Consider the following 10,295-nt stretch of genomic DNA (forward strand, 5'->3'; position numbering starts at 1 on the left):
GGATCATGACCTGAGCCCCAGGCAGATGCCTAACCACCGACTGAGCCACTCAGGCACCCCTCTAACTTGTCTCTTAATTTTCTTCTTTCCTTTTTTTAATTTTTAATTTTCAAGTAATCTCTACACCCAACATGGGGCTCAAGCTCACAACTCTGAGAGCAGGAGTTGCATGCTCCATTGACTGAGCCAGTCAGATGCTCCTGTCTTTTAATCTTAAGAAGGTTTTTCACTGAGAAAAGTTTTCAATTTTTGTAAAGCTCGATTTATTAATTTTTCTTTTATGGATCATACTTTTGGTGTCACGTTTAAGAAACCTTCACAAAACCCTAGGTTCTGAATATTTTTTGTTATGCTTTCTTCTAAAATTTTTATACCTATATATTTTACATTTAAATCTATGATGATTCATTTTGAGTTAGTTTTGTATAAGGCATGAGGTAGTTCAAAGTTTGTTTATTTGTTTTACCTATAAATATCCAGTTGCTTCAGTACCATTTGTTAAAGACTATCCTTCCTCTACAGAATCGCACATTTGTCAAAAATCAGCTGGTTGTACTTGTGTGGGTCTATTTCTGGGTTCTCCATTCTGTTTCATCAGGCTTGTATGCATTTCTTTAAAAATACTATACTGTCTTGATTAGTATAGCTATATAATAAGTCTTAAAATCAAGTAAAGTGATTTCTCCTATTCTGCCTTTTCAAAGTTTTTTTTAACTATTCTAATTCTTTTGCCTACCTACATAAATTTTAAAATAATCTTGTCTGTAGTTACAAAAAGTCTTACTGAGATTTTAATAAGAATTGCATTAAACCTAAATATGAATATTGAGAGAATTGACATCTTTGCTATGTTGAGTCTTCCAGTCCATGAACATGGTGTATCTCTTCATTTATTTAAATCTTTCTTATTTCTTTCTCCAGTGTTTTGTAATTTTTAGTATATAGTCTTATACATATTTTGTTAGACTTACTCTTAAGAATTGATTTTTTTGAGCAATTGTATGTAATACTCTACTTTTAATTTCAGTGTTTTCATATTCATTGTAGCATATATAAAAATATAATTGTTGATCTATCCTGTAACCTTGCTGAACTCATTTTTTTAGTTCTAGAAATTTATTTTTGTAGATTCCTTGGGGTTTTCTATGTAGATGATCATGTCATCTGCAAATAAGCATACTTTTGCTTCTTCCTTTCTGAACTGCATTCCTTTTTTCTTTGTTTGCCTTATTGTTCTGGCTAGCCCTTCTGGTACTACGTTGAACAGAAGTGGTGAGAGTGGATATCCTTGTCTTATTCTCAGTCTTAAGGAGAAAGCATTCAGTCTTTCACCACAAGTATAATGTTAGCTATAGGTCTTTTGTAAATGATCTTTATCAAATTGAGGAAATTCTCCTCTACTCTCAGTTTTCAGAGTTTTCTTTGTGAATGGGTGTCAAATGTTGTCAAAAGCTTTTTTCTGTACCAATTGATATGATCATATTATTTATCTTTTTGTGCTTATTAATGTGGTGGATTACATTGATTGATTTTCAAATATTGAACCAATTGTGCATCCTTGGAATAAATCTCACTGGTCATGATGTGTAATTCTTTTTATATATTGCTGTATTCTACTTACTAATATTTTGTTAAGGGTTTTGCATTTATATAAATGAAGGATAGTGGTCTGTAATGTTCTTTTTGTTTCTTAGAGTTGTTTTGGTATCAGGGCAATACTAGCCTTACAATATTTCCTTCGTTTTTATTTTTAGGAAGAGATTGTGTAGATTGTGTAGAATTGGTGTTATTTCTTCATATTCATAATATTTGGTAGAATTATCCAATAAAATAATCTGGGCCTGGATATTTCCTTTTTGGGTATTTAAATTACAAATGCAATGTTCTTAAGAGTTAGAGGGCTATTCAAATGGTTTATTTTATATTAAGTAAGTTGTGGTAGTTTGTTTTTTGGGGAATTGGTCCATTTCATCTAACTCGTCAAACTTGTGTGTGTAGAATGGATTATAGTATTCACTTTTTGTCTTATGATGTCTGTAGGGCTGAAATAATATTCCTTGTTTCATTTCTGATCTTGGTAATTTGTTTCTTCACCTCCTTTTAAAATTTAAAATTTTGCTAGAGTTTTGTCTATTTTACTAATCTTTTCAAAGAACCAGCTTTTTATTCCATTGATTTTTTCTCTATTATTTTTTTTGTTTTCAAATTCCGTTGATATCTATTTTTGCCTTCATAATTTCCTTCCTTCGACTTGCTTTGCATTTATTTCACTCTGATTCTTCTAGCTTCTTGAGGAGGGAGCTTAGATTATTTATTTGAGAACTTTTTCTCTTTTCAAATACAAACGCGTAGTGTTATAAATTTCTTTCTTAGCACTGCTTTAGCTATGCCCCTCAAAATTTTTCTTAAAAACGTTATATTCTCCTTTACAGATTGGAAAACTAAGTCAAAGCAAGATTACATGTTCAAGGCACACAACTAGTCAGTGGCAGAGAAACCTCTGTCTCTGAGACTAGTTATTTCTCCTATATTCTACAGCTAACCTTGTGATTTTATTTTATTTTACCACAGTGCCTTTTTTTTCTTTTTTAAATGTTTTTCTAAATTGAATTAAAATTAGCATACAGTGTTACATTAGTTTAAGGTGAACAATATAATGATTCACAATTCTATATATTACTCAGTGCTCATCGAGATAAGTGTACTCTTTTTTTTTTTTATTAGTTTCAGAGGTAGAATTTAGAGATTCATCAGTTGCATATAACACCCAGTGCTCATGACATCAAGTGCCCTTCTTAATGCTTATCATCCAGTTACCCCACCCTCCACCCACCTCCCCTCCAGCAACCCTCAGTTTGTTTCCTAGAATTCAACGTCTCTTATAGTTTGCCTCCCTCTCAGTGCTTTTTAAAAATATTGAGATATAATTGAGGTAAAATATTAGTTTCAGATGAACAATGCAAGGACTTGATATCTGTATAGATTGTGAAGTGATCACCATAAATAAGTCTAGTTAACATCCATCACCATACATAGCTACAATTTTTTTCTTGTGATGACAACTTTTAAGATTTACTCCCTTAGCAACTTTCAAATATGCAATACAGTATTATTAATGATAGTCGCCATGCTGTACATTACATCCCATGACTTACTTCTCTTATAACTAAAAATTTGTACCTTTTGATTTTCTTCACTCATTTTGCCCACCTCTCACCCCCCACCTCTGGCAACCACCAATCTGTTCTCTGTATCTATGAGTTCATTAAAAAAAAAACAAACATATAAGTGAGATTATATGGCATTTATCTTTCTTTGTCTGACTTATTTCACTTAAAATAATGCCCTCAAGTTCCATCCATGTTGTTATAAATAGTAAGATTTCATTCTATTTTATGGCTGAGTAATATTCCATTGTGTATATACCATACCTTCTTTATCCGTTCTTCTGTTGGGAGACACAGGTTGTTTCCATGTTTTGGCTATTATAAATAATGCTGCAATGAACATGGGATAGCATGCATCTCTTTAAATTAGTATTTTCATCCTTCAAATTTTTTATGTTGTATTTTCATTCAGTTTTATATATTTTATGATCATCCTTGAAACTTCCTCTTTGAACCATGAATTATTTAGGAGTGTATTGCTTAGTTTCCAAGTATATACAGATTTTCCAGTTATTTTTCCACTATTGATTTCTTGTTTTTATTTCATTGTGGTCAAAGAACACATTCTGTATGATTTCAATTCTTTTAAATTTGTTGAAGTTTGTCTTATGAGCCAGTATTTGGTCTATATCAGTTCCATGGACATTTGAAAAAATGTGTATTTTGCTGTTGTTGGGTGGAATGTTGTATAAATGTTGATTATATCCTGTTGGTTGATGGTGTTCTTACCATGTTTTTAAATGGGTCTCTTTGTACAATTTTTTTCAGTAGGTGCATAAGTATTGCATTATATGTACATAACTTATCACTATCTACTGGTATCAACATTTTACCAGTTTGACTGAAATGTAGAAACCTTACTTCCCTTTATGTTCCTTTACTGTCTCCCATTTATAGTATAATTGTCTTAAGTATTTCCTCTACATGCATTGAGAACCAACCATATCAATGTTATAATTGTTGCTTCAACTGCCAAATATAATTCTAAACATTCAAAGATAAGGAAAATCTATTGTATTTACCCCTATTTGTGTTGTTCTTTCTCCCTTCCTGATGTTCCAAGATTTTTTCTTCTGGTTTTTTTTTTTTTTTTTCCCTCCTGTTTAGGGGACTTCCTTTAGTCATTCTTTCAATGTAAGTCTTGGGCAAAAAATTCTATTAGTTTTCCTTCATTTGAGAATGCTTTGATTTGCCTTCAATTCTGATGGATATTTTTGCTGAATATAGAATTCTGAGTTAACCATATTTTTCTCTTAGCATTTCGAAAATATTATGCCACTTTCTTCTGGCCCCTGTGGTTTCTGCTGAGAAATATGCTGTCATTCCAATTGTTTTTCCCCACAAGTAAGGTGTTATTTTTCTCTCACTGCTTTCAAGACTTTGTTCTTTGTCCTTATTTTTCCAAAGTTTTACTATGAGTTTTGACATGAATTTCTTGAAATTTATCTTGTTTTGAGGGTCATGCAGTTTTTTGAATCTCTAAGTTTATGTCTTTTACCAAATTTGGTAATTTTCAGTCTTTTTTTTTTTTTAAATACCTTTTTAGCCTTGTTCTTCTCCTCTCTTCCTGGGACTCCAGTGACATGGATGTTATTTTTTTGTTCTTGTCCCATCATCTCTGAGGTTCTCTTCATTTTTTTTAAGTCTATTTTCTCTCTATTGTTCAGATTGGGTAATAATTTCTACTGTCCTATTTTCTTTTTTTTTAAGATTTTATTTTTAAGTACCCTCTACATCCAACATGGGGTTCGAACCCACAACCCTGAGATCAAGAGTTGCATGCTCCATTGACCGAGCCAGCCAAGCACCCCTACTGTTCTATTTTGAAGTTCACTGATTCTTACTTTAGTCCCTTCCATTCTGCTGCTGAATCCATCCACTGAATTTTTAATTTTGGTTACTCTATTTTTTAGTTCTAAAATTTCCATTTGGTTCTTCTTTACCTGCTCTTATTTGCTAAAAGTTTCTGCTTATTCATTTGTTTCAAGTGTGTTTGTAATTGTTTATTGAAGCATTTCTATTACGCCTGCTATAAAATCTTTATCAGATCATTCTAACATGTGTCATCTTGGTTGATTGTCTTTCCTTATCAAGATGAATTTTTCCCTGGTTCTCTGTATAAGGAATGATTTTCAATTGAAATGTGGACATTTTGCTTATTACATTACAGGACTGGATCTTATTTATTTATTTATTTATTTATTTTTTTAAAGATTTTATTTATTTATTTGAGAGAGAGAGAATGAGAGATAGATAGCACGAGAGGGAAGAGGGTCAGAGGGCAAAGCAGGCTCCTCGCTGAGCAGGGAGCCCGATGTGGGACTCGATCCTGGGACTCCAGGATCATGACCTGAGCCGAAGGCAGTTGCTTACCCAACTGAGCCACCCAGGCACCCTGGATCTTATTTAAATCTTCTGTTAGAGTAGGTTTCTGACACTGCTGGAAATTCGGGGTCCCCACTATGCCTCTATTGATGCCACCCTGTCTGAGATCATCAGAGGTGTGTTGTTACTCTGTGGGGTTTCCACTTATGCAAGAAAAAGGGTGGTCTCCTTATCAATGTGTGGTGGTAAAAGTTCTAACTCCATTACGCTTCTCTGACACCATTCCAGTTGAGAGTGTGGTAGCTGTGTTGCTACGGGGTGGGGTTGTGAGACCAGGCTTCCTATGTGATTTTCATTGACAATGCAAAATGGGGGACTTCACAAAAAATGTTCAACTTTATTGAAGGAGAAGGAAGAGGGGGACTAAATGGAGAAACATACTGTTCTCTTAGATGAGAAAACTCAATATGAAAGATATATGAATATTTTAGAACTTCACAAATTTATCTAAACATTTATTTGAAACAATAAAAGGATAAAAATAGCCATGAAAGAAGAGTAATCATAAGGGACTTGACCACTAAATGTTAAAATGTATTATAAAGCTGTAACGATAGCAATGAGGCATTGATGTAATAATATGCAGAAAGATCAATGGAACAGAAATAGGTAGTCTAGAAATACATATAGGAGTTTGCTACATTCTAAAAGTGGCATTTTAGAAAGAATAGATTATTCAATACAAGTGTTTGGGCAACTGCTAACCATTCAGATGTAAACATTTGATGACAAATGTTATCTCACACTGTATATATAAATTTATTTGGATCGAGTACATAAGAAAATAAAACCACAAAAGTTGTAGAAAAATACACTGAACCTTTATATAATCTCAGGGTAGGAAAGACCATTCTATGCATGACAGATATATAAAAAGATCCTACAAATCAGTAAGAACAAGACAAGGCTTCAATACACAATTAGATGAAGGATATGAATAGACATCGCACAGAAAAAAGAAATAAAAATTGCCATACACAGTTTTAATTACCTGGCAGAGACCAAGGTGGGAGCTCGATCTCACGACCCTGTGATCATGACCTGAGCCGAAACCAAGAGTTGGACACTTAACTAACTGAACCACCCAGGTGCCCCTAGACTGTGCTTTTTGAACAAATAAAATTATCAGATAAAATTATCAAATCATCTGGCTGGTAGAGAGTATAGCATTTGGATAGAGTTGCCAGGTAAAATTCAGAACGTATGGGACATACTTTTTTTTTTAAGATTTTATTTATTTATTTGACTGAGAGACAGCGAGAGAGGGAACACAAGCAGGGGGAGTGGGAGAGGGAGAAGCAGGCTTCCTGCTGAGCAGGGAGCCCGATGCAACGCTTGATCCCAGGACCCTGGGACCATGACCTGAGCCAAAGGCAGACGCTTAATGACTGAGCCACCCAGGAGCCCCGATATGGGACATACTTAGACTAAAATATGATTGTTTGTCTGAAATTCCAATTTAACTGGGTATCCTCTGCTTTTATTTGCTAAATCTGGCAACTCTATATGTGAAGAGCCCACTACTAGTGTTTTGGGGTCAGTAGATGGGGGCATGTGTTTGATGGGGAGGATGGCATGTAAATGGGGGTTTCCTTATAGTTGGAGGGTACTTAGGGCACTGCATTACGAAAGTACCCTGTTCCAAAATTGGGATTAGTACATTATGGCAACCCAGAGTTAAGAATAAATGAATATTTAATGAAAGTGGCACATGAATCGGGTCATGAAGGATGGTGGATTTCTCAGGAATATTATCCAAGTACATAACATAATATGTTGGACATAATCCCTGTCTGCTCCACTTACTATTACCATAATTCCTGTCTTATGATTTGTTTTTCTCAAGTCACTCATGCACACTGATCCACTGATGTCTCAGAGCCTCCCTCTATCAAGCTGGCCTGTGACTAAGCCAATGGGTGTTGAGTCCACAGACTAACACACTTGGTGCTTTCAGGCTAAAAGGGAAGGAGCTGGGCCAGGAGGAGCCATGCTGAGTTGGTGTTTTTCTGGGAGTAAAGTCTCTTCTTAGGAAGGTGAATGAACTCTTTCCTTGCCCTGCTCCTCAAGTCACCTTTACCTGGTCCCTTGGTGGAGAGTGTATCTTCTCCCCTTTGACAGCTTATTGTTACAGGATGATTTGCTCCCAGTTTAGTTAAATAGTGTGACACTTGAGAGTCACCACCTCATGCCCTTTTCATTAAAAACAAAAAAACAAAAAAGCCAAAACCCTTAAATATAAACATTGAGACTCAGGTTTCTATCTAAGAAAGGTCTGGAAAGACACTGCAAATTTAAATCTAATGAACCTGGGAGAATGGGATTAAGAGATTAGGGACTGAGGGTGGGGTAGGCACTTTTACTTTTTATACTTCATACACGTTTGTATTGCATGCAAAAAAAAATCTTTTTACAAAGAGATTGTAATGATTTTTTGATAGGTCATAACAAAGCGGTAAGATTAGAGACCAAATTCTAAACTAAAAGCCACTCCCAAACACAATTATTTTCATTCATTTTGAAACACTGCATTTCCCACGCACACACGACATAGCTATAGTTGTAAAATGTATGCTACTTTGTATTCTGCTACGTTGCTCAAAACTTTATCACAGCTGTTTCTCTACATTGCTATAAATTCTAAGAGTCACTAGAAGGATGGACTTTGAGTTACCAGTGACTTGCATCACCAACTGGTCTTCCTTGACCAGTGGAGAAAGGTGGGGGAGGTGTTCCTTTTTTTTCATCTGGAAAATGAGGCACTGGAAGTAGGTTTTCTCTGGGGTCCCTTCCAGGTGTCATCTATTACCTTCATGAAGCACATCATAAATAATGATCCTTTGGACATAATTCTTTGTAAATCTTTATTTAATCCACCAGCTTTTCTGTTGTAAGATTGCTTGGCGTAACGCAGCTCATCTATCCTCATGATAGATACTTGGTGGTAGATATAATTTTCACTTTCGTAGATGGAGAAACTGAGTCCGGAGGTGTGGGATGATTTACCACAGCATTGGCCTCTTATCAGGTCAGCCCTGGGATTCGGCTTCTCCGTGTTATGGGTGATGGATAGCAGACGAGATCTCCGAAGAGCAGACAATACAAGGCGGCTTAGGTATGATTATTAAATAGATCCATCATGCTCCTGTCATCTCCCTTTTTTCTCCTCTTTAGATTCCCAGTCACTCTTTTTCTGTGGCATTTCTTTGGGACATATTCATGAATAGACCCTTGGAACCAACACACACACACACACACACACACACACACACACACACACACACGACAATTTGGTCACACCTACGAGGCTGATAAAGCTGAAGGGAGCCTGCAAAAGGATCTGTAGATAAAAAGTCTGGTATCTGGGCAGGTAACACCCAATTACAACAGAGCAGTGTTGACTTACACTTTTTCTTATCGGGGGAATCAGGTATTTGTGTAAATCAGAAAAGGATTTGATGGATACTACTCCATTGGAGTTTCCAGCCAAAGGACAGGTTTGGTTAAACAAAATATATATTCTCCTTATCTACGGTGGCGACTATCATGCAACTCCCCGTCTCCCTTCTCCTCTGAGCCTTATAAAAATGAAGGCCTTATCTAGAGTTTTCTAAGAGCCTAATGTCTAACAGGGTCTGTGCTAAAATCACTCTGACAACGCTGCAGCCAAGGCTCAGCTTGAGCCGTTCAGGCAGACACATGATCTTTCCTTATCTCCAATTGTCCTGGCCATAAATGTCCTTTTCTTAAGATGCGTGTTTAGACTACCCCAGGGGAAAAGAACAGGTACCATCTCACTTGATGGGAGAAGATCTGGAGACTTGTTCTGTGGCGTTTGAGGGCAGTGGTGGGAAAGAGCACAGCTCGGAGGACGAGGCGGTGGGACAACACGGCCGCCATCACATCCAGAAATGAGAATGCCTGAAACAATGATGAGTTGGGGAGCCTCGGGCAGGGCAGGAAGTCTGAGTTTGGGTAATAAAGACATAGGGATCCAGGACAGACAAGACAGGGGAAGAGGGTCAAAGTGGGGAGAACGACTTGCATTAGGCAAGATGAAGTTGCTGAGATGTCGGGGCCCTTCTGGAAAAAGCTGGTGGCCTCTCAGGCTTGGTGTCAGGCAATAGCTGGGGGTGGTGAGTGGACACAGCATGGTGGAGTCAGAGACCTGCATGAAGCTCTGCGTCTGACCTGCTGGGAGGCCTTGAACAAGGCCCCCTCTCCCTCTCTGGGCTCCAGAATTGGTCTTTTAAGAGTGTGCTCCATGGTGCCTGGTGTCCCGAGGTGCAGGAAGGCAGCAACCCGTGCATGCATTGCTCGGGCTCAAGGTGCGTGGCCCCAGAGCTCACACAGGGGAATACTAATCCACCTTGAGTTTTTTCCATGGATCCAACTTTAGTTTGCCTCTCTTCTGGCTTCTAGGCACGCTTGGTTTTTTGGATACAAGTAATGAACTTATCACAGTGAAAACCCTGGGGCAGTCCAGAGTCACCCCATGAGCATCCTATGAGAACTAGAACAGCATCTCCACCTTTCCCCCAAAGAAGGGTGTCCAATCTCATGCTTCAGATGACCCAGTGACACAGATGCCTCTCTCTTCCTGGGAAAATCGCTTCAGAACTAGACTGCCAGTTTGCATCTCCCTTCCAGCTACTTAGTCTAAATATGGTTCCTCTTCTTAGTTTTGATTTGCATTTTCCTAATAGTGATACAGAGCATCTTTTCAGGTTCTTATTGGCCTTT

Source organism: Callorhinus ursinus, unplaced genomic scaffold (genome assembly GCF_003265705.2).
Source record: "Callorhinus ursinus isolate GAN/ISIS: 27379988/994484 unplaced genomic scaffold, GSC_fseal_2.0 scaffold4, whole genome shotgun sequence".
NCBI lineage: Eukaryota > Metazoa > Chordata > Mammalia > Carnivora > Otariidae > Callorhinus > Callorhinus ursinus.